Source organism: Ambystoma mexicanum, chromosome 10, assembly GCF_040938575.1.
Source record: "Ambystoma mexicanum isolate Mex_15411 chromosome 10, UKY_AmexF1_1, whole genome shotgun sequence".
Taxonomy (NCBI): domain Eukaryota; kingdom Metazoa; phylum Chordata; class Amphibia; order Caudata; family Ambystomatidae; genus Ambystoma; species Ambystoma mexicanum.
The window spans coordinates 775,397,166-775,424,805 of NC_090932.1; the positions used below are offsets into that span (position 1 = coordinate 775,397,166).

At 45.8% G+C, this 27,640-nt stretch overlaps 1 protein-coding gene and 1 long non-coding RNA gene across 3 annotated transcripts in view; one reads left to right on the forward strand and one right to left on the reverse strand.

Moving 5' to 3' along the window:
* The window catches only part of LOC138493230 (uncharacterized), a 33,854-nt gene extending 19,191 nt beyond the window's left edge, over positions 1-14,663 (reverse strand). Inside the window, exon 1 of the long non-coding RNA XR_011276317.1 lies at positions 14,219-14,663. This is a non-coding gene — a long non-coding RNA (uncharacterized lncRNA). The remainder of the gene's footprint in view (positions 1-14,218) is intronic.
* KCNAB1 (potassium voltage-gated channel subfamily A regulatory beta subunit 1) overlaps positions 1-27,640 on the forward strand; it is a 1,977,401-nt gene that overhangs the window by 733,805 nt on the left and 1,215,956 nt on the right. The gene's annotated exons all lie outside the window — the stretch shown is intronic.

The window sequence follows — 27,640 nt, forward strand, 5'->3', positions numbered from 1 at the left end:
AGCTTGAGGGTGAAGCTCCTGGGACGCATTGGATTTATTGGGAAGGTGGACTCTTGTATAGTGAGCCCACAGAGTCTACAGAAGGAGACCATAGGAGGTTGGTGGTTCCCCTTGCTGTAAGACCCTTCCTCCTGCAGCTGGCACATGAAGTGCCCCTTGCTGGTCACCTTGGTATTAAGAGGACCAAGCAAAGGTTATTCATGCACTTCTACTGGCCCAAGATGGGGGTGCAAGTAGAAAGTCACTGCAGGAGTTGTGCCTCCTGCCAGTTATCTGGTAAGAGTGGCTCAACAATCCAAGCTCCATTGGTACCACTCCCAGTTGTGGGAATACCATTCGAAAGGGTAGGGATCGACATTGTTGGTCCCCTTGACCCGCAGACATCCTCAGGCAATAGGTTTATCTTGGTGCTAGTCGACTATGCTACCAGATATCCTGAGGCTATCCCATTGAAAACTGCAACTGCCAAGTCAGTTGCAAAAGCGTTACTTGGCATCTTCACTAGGGTTGGCTTCCTTAAAGAAGTTGTGTCTGACAAAGGCAGCAACTTTATGTCAAAGTATATGCCGGCTATGTGGAAAGAATGTGGGGTCACCTACAAGTGCTCTTCTGGATACCACCTACAGACCAATGGTCTGGTGGAACGTTTCAACAGAACGTTAAAGAGCATGATTGGGGCTCTGGAAGAACCTCAGAGAAGAAAATGAGTTCTTCTTTTACCATGCTTACTGTTTGCCTACCGAGAGGTACCACAGGAGGGTGTTGGCTTCAGCCCCTTCGAACTTCTGTTTGGTCATCCTGTGCGGGGACCCTTAGCCATAGTCAAAGAGGGATGGGAGATGCCCACTCCCCCTGTTACTACCAACGTAGTAGATTATGTCCTGGGGCTCAGAAAACGGATGGTACTTCTGATGGGCTTGGCTAGTGATAAATTGAAGACAGGACAAGCGCTGGTGAAACATTGGTACGACCAGAAAGCTTCCCTCATCAACTTTACACCTGGTCAGCAAGTCCTGATCATGAATCCCATAAGGCCTCGAAGTTTACAGGACAAATTGTCAGGCCCTTACACAGTGGTGGAGCCCCTGGGTGAGGTTAACTATTTAGTGGACCTTGGAAGGCCTGGACAGGCTCCAAAAGTGTTCCACGTAAATAGGCTGAAGGCTTTCGTCCCAAGAGTCGAAATCGCAGAACTGCTACTGGCTTCAGATGTTGAGGAAGAGGAGTCTGAACCTCTCCCCGACCTGTTCCAAAGCGGTCCTTCAGATAGCTCCTTTAAGGGTGTCCGAGTGGCCCCTCACCTGACTTCTGATCAGCAGGCTGAGGTGAAAAGTTTGCTTAGGCAGTTTTCCCCCCTGTTTTCACAGTCGCCTGGTTTGACACCTTGGTGCAAACATAACATAGACACAGGAGACAGTGTACCTACCAAAAGTAGGGGATACAGGAAGTCAAACAAAGTACGGTCTTGCATTAAGACCGAGGTCAACAAGATGTTAGACCTTGGGGTGATTGAACCCTCTAGTAGTCCTTGGTCCAGCCCTGTGGTTTTGGTTCCAAAGGTAGGCACTTCTGAATTGAGGTTCTGCATGGATTAGAGGGCTCTGAATGCTGTCACCAAGACAAATGCACACCCCTTGCCTCGAACAGATGAGCTGGTGGATACCTTGGGTGCCTCCAAGTACCTCAGCACGTTTGATCTCACTGCTGGCTATTGGCAAATAGCTTTAGCAGAACATGCCAAGAGAAGACAGTGTTTTCTACTCCAGATGGCCTTTACCAATTCAGGGTAATTCCGTTCGGGTTGAAGAATGCACCTGCCACTTTCCAGAGGCTTGTGAATCATGTGTTGAATAGGTTGGACGAATTCTGTCTTGCATATCTGGATGATATAGCAGTTTTCAGTGCCACCTGGGAAGACCATGTGAAACACCTCGGGATTGTGCTCCAGGCTCTTCAGAAAGCACACTTGACCATAAAGGCTAGTAAATGCCAGATTGGACAAGGCTCAGTGGTTTACCTTGGACATGAAGTAGGTGGAGGGAGGATACAGCCTCTTCCCAGTAAAGTACAAACAGTACAAGACTGGCCTACCCCCACTACACAGACCCAAGCGAGAGCCTTCTTAGGACTCACGGGGTATTACCGCAACTTCATGGCAGACTATGGCACCATAGCTGCCCCTCTGACTGCCCTCACCACTCCGAAGAAACCCAAGAAGGTAACTTGGACCGACGAGTGTGAGAAGGCCTTCAATGGCTTAAAAGACTCCTTGTGCCAGGCCCCTGTCCTCAGGGCCCTTGATTATCAAAGACCTTTTATTGTGCAGACGGATGCCTCTGACACTGGGATAGGAGCTGTACTATCGCAAGTAGATGAGAAGGGTAAGGAACACCCTATTGGTTTTATTAGTCGCCAGCTTAAGGACAGAGAGCTCAGATGGTCCACCGTGGAGAAAGAATGTTTCTCTGTTGTGTGGGCCCTATGGAAGCTGAGGCCCTACCTCTATGGGACCCACTTCACTGTGCAAACTGACCATAAGCCCTTAAAGTGGCTAATGAACATGAAGGGAGAGAATCCAAAGTTGCTTAGGTGGTCCATAAGTCTACAAGGCTTTGACTTCACTATAGAGCCTAGGCCAGGTGTCCAACATATCAATGCTGATGGGTTGTCCAGAATGTTTAAGCGACCTGAACAAGAGACTCATCCAGGGGTGGATTAGTTCCCCCTGTCCATAGTCTGGGAGTGGCGAGTGTTAGGAAAGATTTCTTAATTGTGGGTAATTTTCCTTCCATGTGGCAACCTCTAAACTTTTTGCTGTTGTTTTCACCATGATCTAGACTTTGCCAGAGAAGTGCAGCCTTCTGCCGCACTCCTCTGGGCTTTCGCTCCATTCTTATGGGGAAACTGACATGCCCTTAAGACAGTCAGTACCGGGAAACGTTGTTTTCCGTAGTTCTTTTATCATGTTGCAGCTTTCGCGCAACATGGCACAAGAGGGCACTGTAAGCCAAGTTACTGCTCTCTTGGGTCTCTAGTCTTCTACAGGCTCTAGACACTCTCTTTGGATTGTTAACGAACGGTGCAAGTGAATCACGGACAGGACTGGTGGCAGCGATCGTTTCTTTGTGTTTTGAGCTCCTTTTGGCTGTTTAAGCGCGTTTTTCGCGCTTAGCCCAAAATGGTGGCCTGGCATCCAAAATGGCCAGACCATGAGGTTCTTTGTCCTGCCCGCTGACCGTCTTGCCCCCTTGATCTTCCCCAGGTCGAGCCGACCCGGGGCCTTCCTTATTTGGGCATGTACTTTCCCGTGAAACACAGATGCTTTCGTGGGCTTCTACAGGCCTTGTGTGTGCCTCCAGGATGTGGGCTGGGATGTCTGGTCCCAATACACATCCTGGGTGCCAGAGAGTCTAGTGTGTCGTGAATGCCTGGGACCACCGTGGTCCGTGATAGGTCCACGTATGGTGTGAGTGTTTTGTGAGCAGATCTCCCATTGGGTCCCCTCCGTTTTGGCGCGAAAGGAACCGTGGATAAAAGGAGGCTGGAAACACCACTACCATGTCGATCTCCTGAGTTCTCACGAACAAAGGAATACAGGAGCCAAGTATCCTGCAACTACGAGGCTTAACCGAGGAATCGCTGGTGACCCGCTGAAGGATTGCTCCTCTGCACTGCTGTCGCCTTGTGAAACCCTTTCTACCTCTGATCGAACGTGAAGGCCTGTACTGGTACTTCGACCCTTTGGAATAGTGGGAACAACTATTCTCGGCATCTTCACCATCTCCTGCACGTAAGCCTTCGGAAGTGTCTCTGGGCCATCCAGTGGACTGACCAGCCTACCCAGGAGTCTTGCTCTGTAACCGCCGTCAGGTTGCTGCTGTATTACGAGTCCTTGCCACTGTCACACGATTCGTACACTTGGCATTCCCAGGTCTGAAGTGAGAAGTGTACATTGGGCTGAAATACACACAGCCGCTCCGTTGCCCTACTGTGGTAACAATCTGTGTGGGTTCACTGCGTTTGGGACATCCTCAACTCTAACTTCCGCTGCTGCGGAATCTACACGATGCCAAGACGTCCCCTGCTCGTATCTGACCCTGCCAGCACTGAAACTGACGCAGAGAAGCCTGGGTCTGCCTGCATCGGGGACCAGTGAGTAGCATCGCTAGGAACTGGTCGCCCTCCTGCAGTAGCCCATAGCTTTTCCCCACTGTGTCAAACAGCACGCCTTTCCGTACTCGCGCTCTGCTTCTGCCCACAGTGGAGGCTGCGCTTGAGTCGCGGAGCTCTGTTCATCTTCATTTGTTCACCGAACTGAACTGCCTGATTCCCTCGAGGAGACTCCCCTTTGCCCGTTGGCACCCGCGTGTGCAGGTACTTTTGAGCACAAGGCTCCACTCTTCGTAGGGCTCGGACTTCCTTCTAGTTAGGTGCCTCTGAAGGCAGACTGGGTATTATTCGCACTGCCTGTTTTCCTCCCCATCTAGGTGGTCTGCACATTTCGTGCGTCTAACTCCTTAGACTCGTTGGTAATTGTATATATATTGTATTTGATTGTGATGTGTTGGTTTACCTGAGTTTTATTGTGATTTCTTGCTACGGTCAATGTTACAAAGGCCTTGTAATAAATGTGTTTATATTTTTAATATAACACCTGCTTGGAGTAATTTGTAAGTGTCCTTTCTTTGTGTGCTCATTGCGGGCTTTCAGTCACCCTCACCCCTCTTGAGAGCTAGTCTTGACCGCCGCGATCGCTGCCTTGATTGGTCTGGCTTGTCCAGAGGTTACCCTGTTCCAAGAAACTAGGCTGGCCTTCTGAACCTCTGCCCCTTCTGGACAGAGTTCAGAAATCCATGTTAACAAATTGGTGTACAGCGGTGGGATACGACTGAAGGTATCCAGTGTTGCGCACGAGTGAAGGCATTTCAAGTTATTCCTACCAGGGCACGTAGTGAATTATTGTAGTATAACTTTAAAAAGGCCATAGTCCTATCTAACAGTATGGAAACAAATACCTTGTTAACTTTAAATGCTTCTAAATCCGAAGCATTGAAAAAGATGTGTGCGGAGAGAGGTGTCTCCTCTCAAGGCACCAAATTGGATATGATCCAAAGAATCGTGGAGTGGCAAGAAGCGCAGCTTGACGCTATAACTTCTGAGGACAGTGCGGAAGGAGGTGGGGCTGCTCTCACTGGTAGAACCGACGGTTCTGCCGCTGCACTGGTCGACCGCGACCACGAGGACAGGGAGGATGAGATGTCTAATGTTTCCTCTGCCAGTGTTGATGGGGAGGCCATGCTTGAATTCAAGAAGCAACAACTGCTGTTTAGGCAGAAGGAGCTTGATTTCAACATGACCAAACTAAAAATCGAACAGGCCGAAAAACAGAAAGACAGGGATCACCAGTTGGAACTGGCCAAGCTTCAGGTTGCAAATGGATCCAAGGATCCTGGACATGGGTCTGGGGCCTCCTCTCATCCACGGTTTCCAAAAGATCTGCTCAGTAGGTATGAGGAAAAGAATGACATTATGGACTGGCTGAATACGTTTGAATATGCATGTGAAGTTCAACAAGTTGACAATGCTGATAAGATTGCCTGGTTACTCAGCAGACTGACCCATTCTGGCTGTAGTGCCATTATGGAAATGTCGAAGGCTGAGCGAGCGAAATTGCAATGTTAAAGCAAACTCTCATTTTAAAGTTTGGAAAGACTCCTGCCCAATATTTAAAACGATTCCAAGAGTATAAGAAAAAAGAAGGTGGTACTTGGGTATCTTATGTAACCGAATCCTTAAAAAACTTGACTGGCTGGGTCGAAGGTTATAAGGTCTCTACCTTTGAAGGCATGATAAGTCTTGTCATGCTGGAACATAAATTTGCATCTTCTTCCCCGGAGCTTAAGCAGCATTTGGCCGATTCGAAGGAGATAGATCCTAAGAAGCTTGCCATTGCCGCAGATTTATGGGTGTCACATCGAGTGTCCCATAAGGACAAAACTCATCCTGGTAAGCAGGAGGAAGGGAAAAAATTCCAAAGATAAGGAGGGTGGGGAATCTGATAAATCTTCTTCTCAAAAGGGCCACAAAAAGAAAAATAAGGGTAAGACACAAGAGAACTCACAGGGTAGTGGAGGTCAGCCTCCGAAACAGAACTCTGGTTACAATAAGCCTCCCTATGTAAACAGACCCAATGGATCTTGTTTTGCTTGTGGAGCAACTGACCACGTGAAGGGGGATCCCCGGTGTAAGGTTAAACCTTTGGGGGTCCACTCCGCTAATCTGGCCTTCTCCTCCAACGAGGAAGAAGAGATTACAGGAGCATCCTTCTCCTCAGACTCCTTCCCCAGTGGGATAGAAGCTGAGGTAGTATTAGTTTCCCTGGGTTCCTGGGAGCGTAAAGTCGCAGAGACTTATGCTAGGATTGCAGATAATACCAAGCACTACTTTAAAGACAGTGTGCTGATCAATGGAGTAGATACTCCATCTCTTTGGGATAGTGGGTGCAGTCGAACTGTAGTGGATTCTACCTTGGTAGACTCAGAGGAAGTTGCCAGAGCTACTCTGATGCCCACTCAGTAGGCTGACGGCCCACCTCGCATGTTTCCAGTAATACCTGTAAATCTTACTTTAAATGGTACAGCAGTCAGGATTCCAGTGAGCATTCAGAGAAACGTCCCAGGAAAGGTCTTGTTAGGCAACGATCTCAGGGCTTTAGGGCTCGTAGGAGACACGGCCGACAGACCCTGCACACGGTCTCAAACACGGGCAGCATTGGCCAAGACCAATACGCCGCCCCAGCCGAAGGGAAAACCCAACGCGAAAGGAGTAAGAAAGTCAAGACGAGGGAAAGAGAACATTCCCCCGAACTCGCCTACCACTGCGGTGGTGGAAGTTGGTCAATCGCCGGGCCTGACGAGGAGGTGGCAATGCCTGAAGTATTTGACCCCAACGACCATCCGGAACTAAAAGACTTCTTAGTAGAAGGTGGTCCTGACAGGGAAGAATTCAGTAAAGGCCAACGTGAGTGCCCATCTCTGGAAGGCCTAAGGAGACAGGCCTGCTCCCAGCTTGAGGGTGAAGCTCCTGGGACGCATTGGATTTATTGGGAAGGTGGACTCTTGTATAGTGAGCCCACAGAGTCTACAGAAGGAGACCATAGGAGGTTGGTGGTTCCCCTTGCTGTAAGACCCTTCCTCCTGCAGCTGGCACATGAAGTGCCCCTTGCTGGTCACCTTGGTATTAAGAGGACCAAGCAAAGGTTATTCATGCACTTCTACTGGCCCAAGATGGGGGTGCAAGTAGAAAGTCACTGCAGGAGTTGTGCCTCCTGCCAGTTATCTGGTAAGAGTGGCTCAACAATCCAAGCTCCATTGGTACCACTCCCAGTTGTGGGAATACCATTCGAAAGGGTAGGGATCGACATTGTTGGTCCCCTTGACCCGCAGACATCCTCAGGCAATAGGTTTATCTTGGTACTAGTCGACTATGCTACCAGATATCCTGAGGCTATCCCATTGAAAACTGCAACTGCCAAGTCAGTTGCAAAAGCGTTACTTGGCATCTTCACTAGGGTTGGCTTCCTTAAAGAAGTTGTGTCTGACAAAGGCAGCAACTTTATGTCAAAGTATATGCCGGCTATGTGGAAAGAATGTGGGGTCACCTACAAGTGCTCTTCTGGATACCACCTACAGACCAATGGTCTGGTGGAACGTTTCAACAGAACGTTAAAGAGCATGATTGGGGCTCTGGAAGAACCTCAGAGAAGAAAATGAGTTCTTCTTTTACCATGCTTACTGTTTGCCTACCGAGAGGTACCACAGGAGGGTGTTGGCTTCAGCCCCTTCGAACTTCTGTTTGGTCATCCTGTGCGGGGACCCTTAGCCATAGTCAAAGAGGGATGGGAGATGCCCACTCCCCCTGTTACTACCAACGTAGTAGATTATGTCCTGGGGCTCAGAAAATGGATGGTACTTCTGATGGGCTTGGCTAGTGATAAATTGAAGACAGGACAAGCGCTGGTGAAACATTGGTACGACCAGAAAGCTTCCCTCATCAACTTTACACCTGGTCAGCAAGTCCTGATCATGAATCCCATAAGGCCTCGAAGTTTACAGGACAAATTGTCAGGCCCTTACACAGTGGTGGAGCCCCTGGGTGAGGTTAACTATTTAGTGGACCTTGGAAGGCCTGGACAGGCTCCAAAAGTGTTCCACGTAAATAGGCTGAAGGCTTTCGTCCCAAGAGTCGAAATCGCAGAACTGCTACTGGCTTCAGATGTTGAGGAAGAGGAGTCTGAACCTCTCCCCGACCTGTTCCAAAGCGGTCCTTCAGATAGCTCCTTTAAGGGTGTCCGAGTGGCCCCTCACCTGACTTCTGATCAGCAGGCTGAGGTGAAAAGTTTGCTTAGGCAGTTTTCCCCCCTGTTTTCACAGTCGCCTGGTTTGACACCTTGGTGCAAACATAACATAGACACAGGAGACAGTGTACCTACCAAAAGTAGGGGATACAGGAAGTCAAACAAAGTACGGTCTTGCATTAAGACCGAGGTCAACAAGATGTTAGACCTTGGGGTGATTGAACCCTCTAGTAGTCCTTGGTCCAGCCCTGTGGTTTTGGTTCCAAAGGTAGGCACTTCTGAATTGAGGTTCTGCATGGATTAGAGGGCTCTGAATGCTGTCACCAAGACAAATGCACACCCCTTGCCTCGAACAGATGAGCTGGTGGATACCTTGGGTGCCTCCAAGTACCTCAGCACGTTTGATCTCACTGCTGGCTATTGGCAAATAGCTTTAGCAGAACATGCCAAGAGAAGACAGTGTTTTCTACTCCAGATGGCCTTTACCAATTCAGGGTAATGCCGTTCGGGTTGAAGAATGCACCTGCCACTTTCCAGAGGCTTGTGAATCATGTGTTGAATAGGTTGGACGAATTCTGTCTTGCATATCTGGATGATATAGCAGTTTTCAGTGCCACCTGGGAAGACCATGTGAAACACCTCGGGATTGTGCTCCAGGCTCTTCAGAAAGCACACTTGACCATAAAGGCTAGTAAATGCCAGATTGGACAAGGCTCAGTGGTTTACCTTGGACATGAAGTAGGTGGAGGGAGGATACAGCCTCTTCCCAGTAAAGTACAAACAGTACAAGACTGGCCTACCCCCACTACACAGACCCAAGCGAGAGCCTTCTTAGGACTCACGGGGTATTACCGCAACTTCATGGCAGACTATGGCACCATAGCTGCCCCTCTGACTGCCCTCACCACTCCGAAGAAACCCAAGAAGGTAACTTGGACCGACGAGTGTGAGAAGGCCTTCAATGGCTTAAAAGACTCCTTGTGCCAGGCCCCTGTCCTCAGGGCCCTTGATTATCAAAGACCTTTTATTGTGCAGACGGACGCCTCTGACACTGGGATAGGAGCTGTACTATCGCAAGTAGATGAGAAGGGTAAGGAACACCCTATTGGTTTTATTAGTCGCCAGCTTAAGGACAGAGAGCTCAGATGGTCCACCGTGGAGAAAGAATGTTTCTCTGTTGTGTGGGCCCTATGGAAGCTGAGGCCCTACCTCTATGGGACCCACTTCACTGTGCAAACTGACCATAAGCCCTTAAAGTGGCTAATGAACATGAAGGGAGAGAATCCAAAGTTGCTTAGGTGGTCCATAAGTCTACAAGGCTTTGACTTCACTATAGAGCCTAGGCCAGGTGTCCAACATATCAATGCTGATGGGTTGTCCAGAATGTTTAAGCGACCTGAACAAGAGACTCATCCAGGGGTGGATTAGTTCCCCCTGTCCATAGTCTGGGAGTGGCGAGTGTTAGGAAAGATTTCTTAATTGTGGGTAATTTTCCTTCCATGTGGCAACCCCTAAACTTTTTGCTGTTGTTTTCACCATGATCTAGACTTTGCCAGAGAAGTGCAGCCTTCTGCCGCACTCCTCTGGGCTTTCGCTCCATTCTTATGGGGAAACTGACATGCCCTTAAGACAGTCAGTACCGGGAAACGTTGTTTTCCGTAGTTCTTTTATCATGTTGCAGCTTTCGCGCAACATGGCACAAGAGGGCACTGTAAGCTAAGTTACTGCTCTCTTGGGTCTCTAGTCTTCTACAGGCTCTAGACACTCTCTTTGGATTGTTAACGAACGGTGCAAGTGAATCACGGACAGGACTGGTGGCAGCGATCGTTTCTTTGTGTTTTGAGCTCCTTTTGGCTGTTTAAGCGCGTTTTTCGCGCTTAGCCCAAAATGGTGGCCTGGCATCCAAAATGGCCAGACCATGAGGTTCTTTGTCCTGCCCGCTGACCGTCTTGCCCCCTTGATCTTCCCCAGGTCGAGCCGACCCGGGGCCTTCCTTATTTGGGCATGTACTTTCCCGTGAAACACAGATGCTTTCGTGGGCTTCTACAGGCCTTGTGTGTGCCTCCAGGATGTGGGCTGGGATGTCTGGTCCCAATACACATCCTGGGTGCCAGAGAGTCTAGTGTGTCGTGAATGCCTGGGACCACCGTGGTCCGTGATAGGTCCACGTATGGTGTGAGTGTTTTGTGAGCAGATCTCCCATTGGGTCCCCTCCGTTTTGGCGCGAAAGGAACCGTGGATAAGAGGAGGCTGGAAACACCACTACCATGTCGATCTCCTGAGTTCTCACGAACAAAGGAATACAGGAGCCAAGTATCCTGCAACTACGAGGCTTAACCGAGGAATCGCTGGTGACCCGCTGAAGGATTGCTCCTCTGCACTGCTGTCGCCTTGTGAAACCCTTTCTACCTCTGATCGAACGTGAAGGCCTGTACTGGTACTTCGACCCTTTGGAATAGTGGGAACAACTATTCTCGGCATCTTCACCATCTCCTGCACGTAAGCCTTCGGAAGTGTCTCTGGGCCATCCAGTGGACTGACCAGCCTACCCAGGAGTCTTGCTCTGTAACCGCCGTCAGGTTGCTGCTGTATTACGAGTCCTTGCCACTGTCACACGATTCGTACACTTGGCATTCCCAGGTCTGAAGTGAGAAGTGTACATTGGGCTGAAATACACACAGCCGCTCCGTTGCCCTACTGTGGTAACAATCTGTGTGGGTTCACTGCGTTTGGAACATCCTCAACTCTAACTTCCGCTGCTGCGGAATCTACACGATGCCAAGACGTCCCCTGCTCGTATCTGACCCTGCCAGCACTGAAACTGACGCAGAGAAGCCTGGGTCTGCCTGCATCGGGGACCAGTGAGTAGCATCGCTAGGAACTGGTCGCCCTCCTGCAGTAGCCCATAGCTTTTCCCCACTGTGTCAAACAGCACGCCTTTCCGTACTCGCGCTCTGCTTCTGCCCACAGTGGAGGCTGCGCTTGAGTCGCGGAGCTCTGTTCATCTTCATTTGTTCACCGAACTGAACTGCCTGATTCCCTCGAGGAGACTCCCCTTTGCCCGTTGGCACCCGCGTGTGCAGGTACTTTTGAGCACAAGGCTCCACTCTTCGTAGGGCTCGGACTTCCTTCTAGTTAGGTGCCTCTGAAGGCAGACTGGGTATTATTCGCACTGCCTGTTTTCCTCCCCATCTAGGTGGTCTGCACATTTCGTGCGTCTAACTCCTTAGACTCGTTGGTAATTGTATATATATTGTATTTGATTGTGATGTGTTGGTTTACCTGAGTTTTATTGTGATTTCTTGCTACGGTCAATGTTACAAAGGCCTTGTAATAAATGTGTTTATATTTTTAATATAACACCTGCTTGGAGTAATTTGTAAGTGTCCTTTCTTTGTGTGCTCATTGCGGGCTTTCAGTCACCCTCACCCCTCTTGAGACCTAGTCTTGACCGCCGCGATCGCTGCCTTGATTGGTCTGGCTTGTCCAGAGGTTACCCTGTTCCAAGAAACTAGGCTGGCCTTCTGAACCTCTGCCCCTTCTGGACAGAGTTCAGAAATCCATCTTAACAAGGGGGAGTGAGGGAAGAGAGGAGTGTTGGTAGTTGGGCCCGTTCAAGGAGATAACTACCTTGACCCAAAAGCGAATTTGGGAGCAGGAGGCACGATGGCGGGGTGGGGAGAGGTTGGTGGGGCAGGGGAGGGCGCTAGGAGTTCATGGAAATAGTTGAATAATAATAACGTGCTTTTTTATTTTCAATTTTCAATTCAATTCTTTATTGTATTTGGTTTAAACAAAACAGACTTTAAACCTGTACAAAATAAAAGAACACACGTATACATTTAGCATCAAATTCATGTAAACCAATACATTTACACTATTCATTTCATCTGATTATCGCCCAAAGAGCTAAAAAGGAAAGAAAAAGAAACAAAGTATATTAATATCAATACTCATACATGTAAAAATATCAGCCCCTCAATTTTTTTAAATAATACACATAATTTAAAAAATCTCACGATAAAAAAAATCATAGAAACAGTCTTACCACTGAACATCTGTAACCATACATGTTCCACATCTACCCATGCAGGTGAATTAATGCAATTACCAAAATGAGCTAGCCGCAATGATAGCAATCCTGGGAAGAATAACAGCACATACTTAGGTTTTCCACAACTCCTGGAGCTGTACAAAATCTACACCCAAATTATTTGCCTGGCAACTGGTTCCCAATAGTCCCGATTTCATTCGTAGCAAAACATTATAACCAACTCTCATAAAAATAATTTGAGTCTGGTGATCTTACACAAGATTCTTTACAGACCGCACTTGCTTTTTTTTTATATAATGTTTGCTATCACAGTTGTGCCATCTCACGTGATCAACAGTGATCAGCAGTGTTAATATTCCACAACTAAGCGGCTTTCAGTTTATCAACACTAAAAAGGTCAAAGATTGATTTGAACTTTCTAGAATGGCAACCTGTGTTCCTCAGTGTTGCACTCGGATCTCAGCAGCAGAACGTTAACTCACTGAGCTAACCAAACATCGCAATACTCAAAGGTGTAGCTGGGCTTGCATAACAGCATTTACCCAAAGCAATGGCATTTCTCCAATAGCTCTTTCAAACTGTATGACGAAATACCTACTGCCAGGCTATTATGCAAGTGTATGCAAAAAGCGCGAGTATACTCGTCCTGGGCACTTAAGATGTTTATCACCGGATAAAATAAATGTGCACTGCATTGTTCACAACGATGTAAGAATCTACTAAGATGCCAATGGGAGATATCTTGCAATAGTTGCAAAACCTACATTCTATAAGTGCTGACGTTTCCGTCAAAGATTTTCACATTATATACATGTGCATAGAAAAGTTCACCAAAGCACAAATGGTTTCATTTCTGTGTGCTGGAGACAAGTGCGATACAATGATCCTCATGTTCGGAGGTTATTCTTGCAAGGTAGACACCGACTGGTCTGTGTCCTTAGTAATGACATTTTGGAAAGGGCACACCTGCGAGCATTTCGTTTCTAATGAGGGATGTGCATTGTACCATTAACCGTCTTTTTCCACTGCATGAAGGTGGCCCCGGAAATAATGCCAAGAACGGATCCATACGGAATGATCTGGGTGGTCCCAGTGAAAGGCACGTGCTCCCAGGCCGCCTGCTTCACTGCACGCTTGGTGATCGGCCAAACGATAGCAATTACTGTCCCCTCTTCCCAGCTCGAACACCCATAACGTTAGCAGCGAGGTTACGGAGTCCATGGCATTCTCCGGAAATCAATCTTTAAAATACCTCTGAGACAACTCAGCCGGTTAATCCCGCTGTTGCAGACATTTCAATGGAAACAGCCAGGTCACAAGGCAATTCCTAGTGGAGCGATACAGGGTTCTCGCCTTTGCTTTGAAAATATAACAAGTGCGATTGGTTCAGTTGTGAAACTATGGAAAGCGCCTAGACAGTTTGGGCAGAGTGCTGTGGCTTCTAGCAGCGGTAGGGGTTGGGAGAGCAAGTCAAAGCTAGGTAAACCTAATTTTGCACTGTGTAGATTAGCGGAAAGATATTGTTAATTTAATGCACTCTCTCTCTGCCATCATATTGGAAAAGCGCGCACTTCAGCGCTTGCACACAAACCAGTGCATGCAACAGCATTGAGGCCCCCACACAACCCCCTTCTTCTTGCACAAAGAGAGGTTGGAGCGCTGCCACTTCCCGAAGCTTTGTCTCTTCCTTGATGGCAGCATTCATTTAAAACAGGAGTCATTTATAAATCCATCGATCGAGGCTGGGAAAAAATGCACCCGCACAAAGCGCACCTTTGCCAATAATATATGTGATTTTTCGAACTCACCCTCTGAATTATGAGATGGATGCCGGCAATCAGTATTGCAACAGTGTCCCTCTGATCAGCGATCCAGACCTTTCTGACACGCGATTGCGCTGCACATTTAAATAACCCCATCTGTATGTCATTCTGTTGGGAAGTATGACAGCCCTTATCGGGCATATGGAAGTCGGCCCTGAGAAGATCCTTTTCATGCTAGGAACATTGCAAAGGCTCCCCCTGCGTCTGCCGCCTGAACGTGGCTTTGCGTTCCCCTGGATATGGCCTTCTAGATTAATACAGCAGCATCTGCGTTTCCTAGGCAGCAGGGTAATCAACAAAAACACTCCTCCTCTTTCCCCGCAGAATGTCTGAATCCTTCTGTGAAATGATCACGGTGAGTGACAGGGCACATGAACCGGAACTGAAGCTCGAGCAACGAGGAGTGTGTCTGCGAGGACGGGAAGCATTCGCCCGATGCCCGAGGCGTTCGCAGTAGAATGGAGTTACCTGAAACCCAAACAATATTAAGACCTTAACAATAGTAGAAAGCAAACGGAAAACGAGAAGGCCCATGCCCTCCCCAGCAAGTTCTGCACGCCCTTCAGCACTATGTTAATTGAGCGTTGCAGGGGGAGGGGGAGGATGGGAGGGCTGAGGGGGCTATAGCCCCGGGTCTTTTGGTTCTAGCCCCAGATAGAATCTCAGGGATTACAACTAAAAGGCTATAGCTAGCCCCGAATCCTGCCAGTCCCGACATAATCATAGCCCTGACCTTTTCCAGACCTAGCAACACTCCTGGTTGATTAATCTCGTTTTTAGTTTTGGCTTTGGCAACAATGGGTGGTATTGGAAATAGATTAATTGGGACAGTGATTCTCTGCTCTTTCACTTTCTTCTAGTTCTGTGCCCCCTCCCCCACCTGCAACCTGCCCAACTCGGTGGAGAGGGACTAGGGCCTAATTCATAGAACGTTTTCCAGTGGGGTTTTGCCATTATGCCACGCTTCTGTCATTAAGGCCCCAAGAGTCATTGGTGGAAGCGACGAAAAGAGGAGTGTGTGGGATGTCTCTTGTGTGGTAATCCCCTACCCCGGCCATACCCTCTAACCCACAATTGTTCCTACTCTTCCTTGAGAGGGGACGTGAGGTGGCGTACTGTTCTGAATACATTTAGGCGGTTTAGCAAAACTGAATCAGTGAGTCTTAAACATTTGGGGTAAAGGGCCTGTCTTTTCTTGGGCAGTTGAATTGAGCGTGGAAAATGCACAAGTGTGTATCTGTTGCTCTGTCAAAGACGGTTTGAAACATATGAATGAAAAGGAATTTCTATCCAGCTCTCATTGAGTCTGTTAATAAAGCATAGCATTGTCTTCTTGATGGCATCAATGTTTCAGAAGCTGATTGGATGGATACCTATTGAAGAATAGGTGACAGCATCGGCACATTGGATGGATACCTATTGAAGAATAGGTGACAGCATCGGCACATTGGATGGATACCTATTGAAGAATAGGTGACAGCATTGGCACATAGGTGCACGTGATGTCATGCTCTTTTCTTTCCTTACCCACCATCTCCAACTCTAGTGTTCCCCAAAGCTCCATCATCTCCCCTTGGCTCTCCTCTGTGACCTTTTCTCCCACTCTTCCGTCTCATGCTGATGATCCTATAATTGCTTTCGGAATTGAGGCAAACTGCAGTTCCTGGCCAGATGGTGTCCCGCCTCTTGCATGTCCATGGCTGGATGCTCAATGACGCTCTGTGTCTGAATGTGACCAAGGCAGAAATCAGCTGCTTTGGCTCCCCTAGTCGCCATCTTTCCCTTTTCCTTGGACCTCGTCCTTGGGCTCCACACTGTTGTATGTCAGCCCCCCTGGGAGCATGGTAGCTCCCATGATTTGTGTTATGGTCACATGGTACTAACATACTAGCTGGTACTAGCATGGATGCTGTAGGGTGCACACTAAGGCCCGCCCAGCCTGCATGATTGCAGAGCGGGTGTGAGCCTGGTGACCTACAACCGTCCCCTGTGCTAGAATTATTAGTGTTCTCTGTGACAACTCTCTCTCCTTTGAGCACCAAATCCTTTTGCATGTGTAAGTGTTTCTATGTCATTTCATCGTCAGGCATTGCAAAGCCTGAAATTTAAACGTGTTTGACAATTCATCACATTTTGTTGCACCTATTTTTACCTATAGCCCACCCCCCCAACCACTTATCTGCCCTTTACCACCCCCCCAACATTTTTTTCGATGAATTGTGAAACACATTTAAACTGCAGGCTTTGAAATGCCTGACGATGAAAGAACGTCGTACCGTCTAAGCAATCTCACGTTTTACTTCATCCCCTCAAGCGTGTTCTGCCTTCCCTTAATTCCCTTGCTATGGTGGAGGTGGGCAGATCCTTGGTCTTCTAAAGGCTGAACCACTGTATTTGCCACTATTTAGACTTTTCCTATCTTCTTCAGGCCATCCAAGTTAAGGGGGACAGGCTTGTTCTGCGTGTTAGACTTCATGGCTACATCACTCCTGCTTCGAAATGCTTGTACTGGCTCTCAGTTGACACCCAGATCTCCTTTAGAGCCCTGTGCATCATCCACCAGGACTACTCAGGGCGTGCAACTAGGTATCTACAGCAAATGGTCTGCCAACACGACCTTAGCAGGTCTCTAAGATCTTGCACTGCCAGGTCTCTTGGGCGCCTGCACTCTAGCGCTCCAGGAAAAGAAAGCAAGGTGGCAGGTGCTCACCATCTGCCAGGGCTCAGCCCGGGAACCAGCTCCCAGCCCCATCAGAGAAGACGCAAACCAGTCTCACTTCAGGAAGGGGTTAAAAGCAAACTCAAGGAACTCTTTGACACCGAGGATCACCCCTCTCCTGCCTCCACCTGCTTGGGTCACCTGGGTCTTCCTTCTGGGCTTTCCATTGCGCGCGGATCCCTGATCCTCCTCAGAGTTACCTTGTGTAGCCCCGCCTGTGCCTACATTGGTGCTAACAGGGGCTCCGGAGCATGGCATGGCTACCCCCTGCGGCTCATGTTAAATGCTCGCACTTACCTTTCTTGTACTTACCTCATGTTTTGCCATGTTGCACCAACGTCTGTCTTGCTGCCTTGCTTGTATCTGCATTTCGCCTTTGTTGAGGTATTGCGGGCACCCGAGTGACCCTGTGTGCTTTTCCCCCTTAGCTTCCTGTCGCTCTCTGCCCCCTTTCTGTTTGTGGTGCAACTAATTGTCTGTGTTTAAAAGGGAGGGCCTTATAAATCACCTATAAGTAAATAGACATACATTGACAAACCGTCCACAATGCTCCCATTACATTTTCATAAAACAGTAGGAGGTCAGTTAGCATCGTGAGAGTGGCACCCTATGGCTATAGCAGATTTAGTCCTACCCTAACCTTAACCCTAGAACACTTCCTCATTCAGCCGCCTCTTTTCTGTGCTCTGCAAACTCACTGTTCTCTTTTTGGGAATGGCTTGTGCGTTCGCTTGAGACTGGGGCATGTCTGAGTGACAAAGTAGCTTTTCTTCTCTCTCAGTCACACCTCACTGTGAGCTGTAATTGTCGTGTATGTCACAGCGGCTTTACAGTCACGCCTCTCCATCCTCTGCCCCTCAAGGAGATTGGCTGTGAGCCTGCGTTCTAAACCCGCTGACAGCCAGTCAAGGCATTTCAAAGCGCCTGCAGCTTGGCAAAGGTTGTTATAAGATGACTGATCACTAATAGGGGCATAGGTCTATGGGGCATTGGGGGAGGGGTGGTGGCACCTCTTCTAGTGGTGCGCCTTGCAAGCTTTTTAGTCAACAGAACTTTGGATTTGGGTATGTATGGGCCAGAAAACACACAGACAGCAAAACTATATGTCCCATAATTGAATCTGCTGTTGACTAAAATGCAAGGGCTGGATGGAGGTGTCAAACATGGCATGGGTAGCTAAATCCTTATAGACTGAAGGAGGGGGCATTATGAATGGATAATGGCCCACCATCCAATTCATACATTGGGAAACTGTCATTATTCCAAGCGATAATGACCCCTCCCGAGGTCTATGAGGCCATTAGCACATAGTGGTAATAGCAATACATGTTAGCAATACATGTTTGGAGATTTTTTGGTTAAGTACTGCTACTTTAATGGGTGGTAAAGTATATAGAGAAAGTGAATTAGCAAATTGAATGTGTTTTTATTTAGTAATATTTAAATAAGGTTGTCTCCATATATAAGCATTTAAATTACAAACTTGGTTATGCTGGTAGCGGACTGAACACAAGCATGAATTATGTGTCATGTAAAAGTAAAAGATTTCTCTATAAGAAAGAGAAAGCATGTTCCCATGTTCTAGCTTTCCCTTTGTTGTGTTAAATGGGATGTTGCAGCAAAAGAGCTCCTCCCAGACAGGAAGTATCTTCTTGAACAAAATCTATACTGGACATTGCACTGTTGTTTCTCTGTTTACTTTTGAAGACAGAATGTGCTGAATGCACTCATGCCAGTAGTTATCGACTGCACTCTGAACATTGTGATTGGCTGGGGAGAGGTCAATAACGATCTGCATGTGCTAAATGAGATTAGCACATGGAAATCGTTACTGTCCTCCCCTCATCATGGGATACGTTTGCATCAGAATATGTCATGGCACTTGTAGTCATGGCCTTACAAACTGTACAGGAATGCAAAATGACTTATGCTAACAATTCCAGGACTTCCAGAACATAACTTGAGAACTATATGTTAGCATTTTTACACAAAAGAAGAGTGTGAATAACATATGTGGGTGAGAAACGTATGAATTGGTTAGTCTGCATTATTCACCTTGGACATCTTACACTCAGCTGTTATTTTGCATGCAGATTACTGTTGTGCGGCAACAGACAAGAAAACATTCACCTATGCATTATGTATGAATGTAATTTATGTAGCACAAACCTAACAAGCACCAGACCAATGTACAGTAAAGAGGCACTAAACAGAGAGAGAGAGAGAGAGCGAGAGAGAGAGAGAGAGAGGGAGAGAAAGAGAGAGAGAGAGAGAGAGAGAGGGGGAGAGAGAGAATGCCACTGTGAGCCAGGCAGAGAAGGCCAATTAACAAGGTTCATCCCATGGGGCCATTTAAAAAAAATATGTAGATCTACAGAGATCTTAGTGCAACCTGCATACATGTTCTAGTTCTGTTAGGGTCCTCTCTACCTTTCTTCCTGACACGGTGAAGCGAGTACCATGTTATTGGGTAACAGCATTGTTTTGTTAGTATGTACTATTATTAATATTACTATGGCATTTATTGAGAATGGTCCTAGCTTCAGAAGCAACGGATCACTTAACATATGAAAGGATCAAGGATACAGTGAACGAAGCAGATATACAAGGGAGCGGGGAGCTAACTATGGGGGATGGGGGCAGTATGGAACCAAGGGATATATACGCAACCAGGGATGAAACAGGGCATGGTCCCCCAGTCTCAGGTTGGGTGGGTAGTGGAGGGTGTGTGGACCTAGGTGTTAGGGATGAGACATTCCTTGAGGAGGAGGGCCTTCAGCCCCTCCTGAATTGCAGAAGCATGGGGGCAAGTCTGATTTTGATGGGGAGGAATTTCCAGAGTCTTGGGGCATAGACAGAGAAGGCCTGTCTTCTGGTTCTTTCTTTCCTGCACTGGCGGAGTCCAAGTCTGCACAAAAACGGCTGGCAGCGTTTACCCATTTTGCAGCACCGAGTGCAAAAGGGCGGCGTACAAGCGAGTAGACCGCCTTTCTACACTCCCCTTTCGCACTCTGACATGCAAATGTGGAAAACTACTAAACATTGTAAACGTGCCTGGTCTCCTCCGCATAATTTACATGGAACTCTAATAGAAACTCCTATAATTCTGCACTTGAAAGGTATTACTGGAAAGGGTGGTGCTGACACTGAGTTCTTTGAAGGACTGCTGCCCCGAAGCAAATGTATTGCTTGCTCATGTTTGAATAAATAGGAATACAACTAAATGATGTGGTTTTGTAACTGTATGCTGTTTGTCGATTTTCAACATTACAATTATTTGCTACCGACACTGTTGACAAACTGTGTTGCGATTTTGAATTACTTTGGTTAGGCAGATACAAATAACCTAAGTTAGTTTTGTCAAACAGTGACTGATCCCTAGGCATAGGGACAGGCCTCGAAGTTGAGCTGAGCTGACCTTACAAAGACTCAAAGGATAGGCACATTCCATACGTGGACAGACTATATCATGTGAAAATGGACAAACATAGTCCAACTCTGAATTTAGGGACAACTTAGCTGGCAGCTCAATCAGTCTCTAAATAGAAATTGTTTTAACTGTGATTTTGTTTGTACTAGAGAGCCCACATCTGTTCTTTTCTAAAGAACATCATTTGCTGAATTAAATTGCATAACTCGTATACATTATCAGTCATCAAACTCTGTACTTGCTGGCATTGCCAGTGCAACAATGATAAGTGTTCAGTGTGATACGAGCAAATAGAATAACAAAATCGACAAGACATCACACATTTAAAAGAAAACAAACATTACATTAAATATACTGCATCTTTATATACATTGGGTACAGCAGTTTTATACACCTTCGATTAAAGTTTTAAACCATTATATTCCAATACATTATTTCAGCATAAATCCGAGCCACGACCAGCAAACCTATCCTCATTAACAAAGTCTTCACCCTCACCCTTTAAATCTTTAATGCTCCCTACAGGTCGTTCACTTCCTTTTTCTGCTCATATCTCCCCTGTCTCTCACTCCTGCCACTATCGATGATTCAGTATCCAAAAAGTTTGTCGGTTCCTTACTTTTCCCTTTACTAAACTCCTTATCTCCTCGCTAATCTTCTCCCAACTGATCTATTGCTCCTCTCTCCTCCTTGGTTGCCCTGCATCTCACCTTGCTCCCCTTCGCTCAATCTATCATTCATCAATACGTCTACTTTGCACATGTTCCCGACATGATTCTATCATATCCACTCTGCACTTTCCACATTGGCTCTCCTTTGAAAATCCCATACTTTCATCTTCCTTTGTATTGCTTTTAAGTGCCTCTACGGCTTTGCTCCTCCATATCTCTCTTCTTCAATCTCTTTGTACTCTACAGCTCGCTTACTTCGTTCCCAATCCTTTTTTCTCTTAGCTGTCCTCCATGCTCCATGCACCCTATCCCGCTTCCATTCATTTGCTCTCCTGGCTTCAAAGAATTGGAACTCTCGTCCTCTCTCTCTGCGTTCTATTTCATCCTTTAAATCCCACCTCAAAACCCACTTTCTCTCCCACTGATCTGTTGGTTTTATTTTGACCTGTTTATGCGTACTGGACCGTTGGTTATTCTGTTCAGCACGTAGGCGCCAATCGCTATAAACATTCAACAAAAAAACACAAAAAAAGACTTCAACTGTTCCAATGCTGTTCCTTCTGAATGCTGAGCCCCACCCCTGCTCTACTAAGGCTGGCGTAATAGGACAGAAGAGAAGCAAGACATGGGAGTCAACAAAGGCAGTTGATTGCATGGGAAATGCAGGGAAGGCAATACACTCGCACCTTGAGTAGGGTAAGCCTCAGACTGCCAGCTGGTTTTGGACTCTACATAGAATGCTCAGATGTGCTGCTCTTCAGGCTACCCAACCAAGGTTGGATCCTCTGTTCCCAATAGGCCCTTCTCAGGAGGTTTATATCTCTTCTTTCAATAAGTTATCAAGATCCGCAGGGCCAAATTTAACCTTGTGGAGGCCCATAGGCAGTCGAAATTTCGGCATCCCCTATTGCAAATTATCTCCTAATATGTTTTTAATTTTCTGCAGCACTTTATTTTGATCCTCTGTCACGGGTCCCCTAAAAGGAGTGGGGCCCATAGGCTGGCATCTACTTGGCCTAATGGGTAATCCAGAACTGAAGAGCCCTAAACTGTGTCTGAATTTGCTCAAACTAGGCTAAACCCTGGGTGCCATTTAATGAACTAACTTCCTGAATATGGCTACGGAAAAGCCTGGCAAGCAGGTTAGACCACATCAGGAGCCCAAACGAGAGGCGCTTAATGGCTGCTAAACTACTAGTACGATGCAAGCTTAGGTCACACTCCAAAGGAAGCAGCATCGATCCCTTCTCCTAATCCATGTAATGCCTCAGAAAGTGATTGTTGACCAATTGTTTCATTATGCAGGTTGGTTTAAAATACTGTAATAACAATTTTTTTTGTGTGTGTGTGTGTCAGACTCTGCCCATCCAACTTAATCCTTGTGGTTTCAATGCTGTTAGTCGCGTCTCCAGAGGAAAATGGAAAAAAAAACCTGCTCCGTTATTATAAATTGGTTGTATGTACTCTTTAAAGATGCACCAAACATATTGCTTGGTCATTCCATTTAAGGTTTTAATTTTGTGTTTCAGCCCTCCTAGGTTGACACGTGTTTCAGCTTCTGAGCCGTTCTCAGAACCGTCGCGCAAGCGTATCGAGCGGGACCAAAACTGTTCTAGTAACAGGTAGGGATTATCCCAGGACTAATAAGGAGCCCTGCAATTAAAGGGCAAACAAACGGGAACCAGACACAGAAACACATGGAAGTTGTTTGATTTGAAATATAGCCCGGTTTTGAGAAAGTCTCAGAAGCTGGATCACGTGTCAACATGGAGGACAGAAGCACACAATTAAAACGTTAAATGGAATAGCCATGTGATATGTTTGGTGCACCTTTAAAGAGTACACACAACCAATTTAAAATATTGTAAGCTATTTTGGTACTAATGGCATTATACATGTCTCAGAATGCTGCGTCACTTTTTTTAAAATGCTGAAAATGGAAAAAAGTATTGTGTTTGTTTGATACATGTACGAGCTTGGTGTGGCACATCAATACCTTTATGAAAAATAATAGAAACATCTGTGGCAGAATTGGTACTTTATCCGGATAAAGCCTCTGTGGGACCGTCGTGCCACAGAGATCTGCTCTGGATGTATGTATGTATGTATGTATGTATGTATGTATGTATGTATGTATGTATGTATGTATGAGTTTGGCATTGCACAACTGTTTTTATTCTGTGAATGAAAAATATAAAAATATTAAATAATATAATATAAATTAAAAAAGTAATCTGTGTTGTCATAAATCAGGATGTTAGATCAGAAAAAGTGGGAAGACAGCATGTGAGATAGGGTTATTCTTTAACTGCAGTATATGGGGTTTCTAAAATACCCTGGACGAAAAAACATTTTTTTTAAAGGTACTAGCTGACTCAGTACCCATCTTTTAACACTACATGGTGAACAAGGTTTCAATTAGAGCACATATTGTAAGAAAAACAACAATCGTCTTGTGACTTTTTAGAATTTAATAATAAAAAGCCAGCATTCAGTCAGGAATCTTTGAATGACCTGATTACCTGCGATACGGCCTGCAATAATTAATGGTTCAAAAATATTATTAAAGCTTTCCTTTTGTTAACACCTATAATTCATTACTACGTCCGCCAAGCAGCCCCCTCAATGCAAAGAAATTGGTGTCCCAATTGTTAGTAAAACATAGCTACCCGTAGTTTAGTTTAGAATTCATAACACGCCAGAGGCCCGCAGGCAGAAAGATGCACACATAAGACAAAGGCGGCCGTAAACAACAACAGCAGGTAGAGCCGGGACAAAGAAAGTCCAATTAGCCCTGGAGGATACAGAGTCATATTTACATATTGAAGGCAGCCAAGAGACAAGAATTTATGTAAAGAAAAGCCTTTAACGCCTTCTTAAAATGAGCGGAGAGCCTGTTTGTCTAAGATTGGATGGAAGGCTGTTCCAGAGGCCTAGTGCTATGGAATCGAATGCCAAGTTCCCGGCTCTAACGAGTTAACAATTGGTTTAACCAGAAGGTTGAAGTTGTTGGATCGTAGTACACGAGGCCTGGGTTTAAAGGCTAGTCTGTTTTGCAGGTAAATGGCGGCACTGCCGTACAAGCATTTATGGGTGATGGTAATAACCCAGAGAGGAAGCCAAAAAAATGCTGAACGGCCCTCACCCATGTGGTCACTTCGTTTAAATTGGTTGATAATCTGCACTGTGCTTTTTTGCAAAGTTTGAAGTTTAGTTATATTACCCTGAGATTAACCAAATAGAAGGCTGCCGCCATAGTCTATTTTTGCCCCAATGATAGCACGTGCCAGATGGGTAAAGTTCTCTTTGGATAAGAAGGGGCGCATGCGACAAAGGAGCTTCAAATAGTAGGAAAATGTTGAGACAACATAATTCGTTTGTGCTTTCATATTCAATGTGGCATGGGGATAGGGATCATGCTGTACAAATGATCCCTGAAAAGTTACAGGACTCTTTCATGTGGGCACATTCAACTAGAGAAAGAAGATTGCTAATCCAGTTCAGAATTTAGATTCTGCCTTCAGACACAACCGTGGTATCCGGTCATTGCTTCTAAAACAAAGCATCGACAAACCATACCATTGAAAAAAAAAACCTTCGGAAAAAAACATTGAATGCATTTTTTTCAATGGTAAAGGGTTTAGTTTAGTAAAAATGTGTTTAAACCATTAAAAAGGGGGTTTGGGGGGACCCCCCCATAAAAAAAATGCATTCGATGTTTTTTTTTTTAGATGCTTTGGTGTCAATGGTATGGTTTGTCAATGCTTTGACTGTCGATGCAATCACTAGGAACCCACAACCGTGCATTGATGGCAGTAAGACGACTGAGAAGATTGTAGATGACACAACTGCCCAGACACAATGCAATTTGTGGTATTCTGCCCAATGTATGCCGCCTTGAGATGAAATTATATTCATCCACACATTAAGGATGGATATTTCGGGCAGTGTTGGCCCACATTTGTATACCAACGTTTTAATACCTAATACTCTTATCTCCCTGGCATGTAATGCTTTTGCCGCAAAAAGAAAGTATTGACAGAATGCCTGTCTTTGGCTGGCACAGTGTCTGATGTGTGCTCTTTTGCCAAGATGACTTTAAATCCCTTTTTGCTACTTTTACTGAAGATTATATGAGCCTTATTTGTTTCTGTAAGTATGTGATAGCATGTTTGCACTTTTGTATTTTGGATTGCAGAAAATAAAGCTGAATTCAACCGAATCGAATGGCCATCCCGGTTTTGAACATGTCATGTCATGGTGACAGATAATTAGAGGAAAAAGATCGCAGTGCCTAGGAATTCTATTATGATCGGGGCCCAAGAAAATTCCAAAACAATTGCAGTATTAATGAGAATACAGATCTGAAAAAGAAGGTTACATGTAATCGTAAATGAGCAGGTGGACGGGTGCGCAATGCACTGTGAGACGCTCAACACAATTGATAGATAACATACACACACACACACACACACTCAAAATCCCCTGGAAAGTATGAATAACAACTACAGAATAAATACTGAAACCAACTGGTTCTTATTACCAAAAGGGAGTCACTAGAAATAAGAAGGGGAATCCAAGGCAAAAAAGAGACAGCATAGACTCCAACCTTTTCGTTGGCAAGAGCTACTTGTTGTTAATGGCCAACAGGTGGGAGGTACTGTCGAGGGCTATTGTGGTGGTGATGTCCATAAGTATGAGAATTTGTACAGCAATTTGATGCAGTGGTTTGTTTTCTCTTTATATGAAAAAGGAATAAAAATATCAACCTCCAAATCTATCTGGTGTGGAGTACTGCAGGGAGCTAGCCAGTTGCCTATTCTGTTCAATCTGTACATCCGGCCTCTTTGTACCCGTTTAAACAACATGGGGGCTCTTTATACCAACTATGCAGACGATACCCAGCTGGTCCTAGAGGTTACTACGGGAGACTACCTGGCCGACTCCATTCTATCACCACATCGATGACTGGATGTCATCCAACTGGCTCTGCCTAAATTGTATTAAAACCGAATGACAGATTTTCTGGCTCAAAGGCAGCACAGGCCAATATAAAAGGCCGCCCTTAATTCTGATGCTCATGTCAACCTCTTGACAAAAAATTGCAACCACTCCCTCCATCTTCTAAAATACATACGTCCATTCATTTCCAGAGACAGCACAGCAACCATTGACCGAGACACGATTCTCACAAGACTGGACTATGCGCACTGTTAATAACCTTACCAGGCGAGAGCACATTTCAACTCACAGAAAGGAGCTACATTGGCTACCCATCCATGACTGCATTAACTTAAAAGTTGGTACTGTTATTCAGAAATGTGTGTATGGAGAAGCGCCCTTTTACCTGAAGATGCTGATCCCACTGCATTGCCCAGCCAGAGCACTACGTTCCTCTAACAAAATACAGATTGCTTGTCCCAGGTTCAAATGGGAGAGGGGCCTAGGCAGATCATTCCATGTCAAAGCAGCAAAATTCTGGAATTCACTCCCCACAACCATGACGCTAGACCATAATCCTTGGACTTTCAGAAAATCCTTAAAAACCTTGTTACTTAAGTAAGCCCCAGTCGACTGATCAGTGATCCTGTCCCATTTTTTCTGTTTGTCCTTTTGTGTCTGTGTCACCCCCCGATGCCTGCAGGCTTTTCAGCACATAATAAATAAATAAATATATGCATTTACCATGATATTAACAACTTCAGAAACATCTTTATTTCATTATTTTTTATTAGTAGCTGTCTCCTAAAAATGTTTAAGCATATCAGAATGTAGGAAACTGATTAGGACATTCAATGTGAAGGCTGACAATTCTTGCTATCCAGCAGTGCTCAGTAATCCGCTGTGTAGCTTGAAACTGCACTCAGCTGCTGTCAGATGGGATAAACGTTTTGATTTCAGTAAGATTGTCTGAAAAAGGCAGATTCGCAAAGATAGGCAATAACGTTGGCTGATAGTGCAGATACCCTCCTTGCATAGTGTTTGCACCTAACTGCACGCCTGACATGGCAGACAAATTCAGAACAGTTTTTAAAATCTCTTACAACAGACTCAGCCACTGCAGCCACTGCAACCATCACAATTGCATCATCTGCAAAAGTACATCTGTGTGACAGAGTCATCTTCCAAAGTTGTTAATTATTTGATTTAACAGCATTTGCATTGCAGTGTTTAGTTTACTTCCTTTTTAGGATCAAAAACACCTTCCTTTGGGAAAAGTATTTTAATAATGTGTGTGTATTATTGCAAACTGCTTATCAACTTTACTCTTTTCTCACACTGTAACTAAAACCCACTGCCAGTTTATCATATCCCCAATTCATTCAAATTGCCCACATGACAAGTCACAGTATTCAGCCAAGGAAAAGGAAGCCAATGCCTACTTTGTTGACTACACTTAACAGTTTTTATGTTACAAAAATTACCAAGATTGAAAAAATGAACATGTGGAAACTATGTGATCAGGTCATATGCTAAAAAAAGGTAAATCACAGGGCTAAAATAAAATTCAGTTTCATAGCAATGGCTTGAAAAATGCACAAATCATATAACAACCCAACTAGACAATATATGAATCATTATGTTAA